We start from the raw sequence: 471 nt of genomic DNA on the forward strand, positions 1-471 counted from the left end.
GCTTAAAACTGGGAGATTTGCCCGAGAGTTTGTGTTTCAGGCGACGAGACACAGAGGGACCTGGTTTCCTGCTCTCCAGCTTACCCTAGGTGGGACGCATTCATCCCAGGAGACCCCCAGATGAAACTGCTCCTCACTCGCCAACCCGAACTGTAGGAGACAGGAGCAGTGGCTTCTGGCTGAATCCCCAGGGGGAAGGCAAGACGCTTGGGACAGCCCTGAGCGGATCGCCTGTGAGTTTGTGTCTCAGGCAATTTCAGTGGTGTGCGCGGACTGGGATCTGGAAATGAGGGCTGGTCTGTGATATAGAGCATGGTCTCCCTTAGCTTTGCCCCAAGCACAGGGAGTTTACACAGCCAAAAAAGTGAGTTGCAGCGCTTGGTTTAAGAAGGGACTGGAGCACCGCCACTCTTCTCCCCACAACCACCAAGGCAGGACTCCCACAGGACACATTGGATCACACCATGCACA

Source organism: Crocuta crocuta, unplaced genomic scaffold, assembly GCF_008692635.1.
Source record: "Crocuta crocuta isolate KB4526 unplaced genomic scaffold, BGI_CrCroc_1.0 scaffold781, whole genome shotgun sequence".
Taxonomy (NCBI): Eukaryota; Metazoa; Chordata; class Mammalia; order Carnivora; family Hyaenidae; genus Crocuta; species Crocuta crocuta.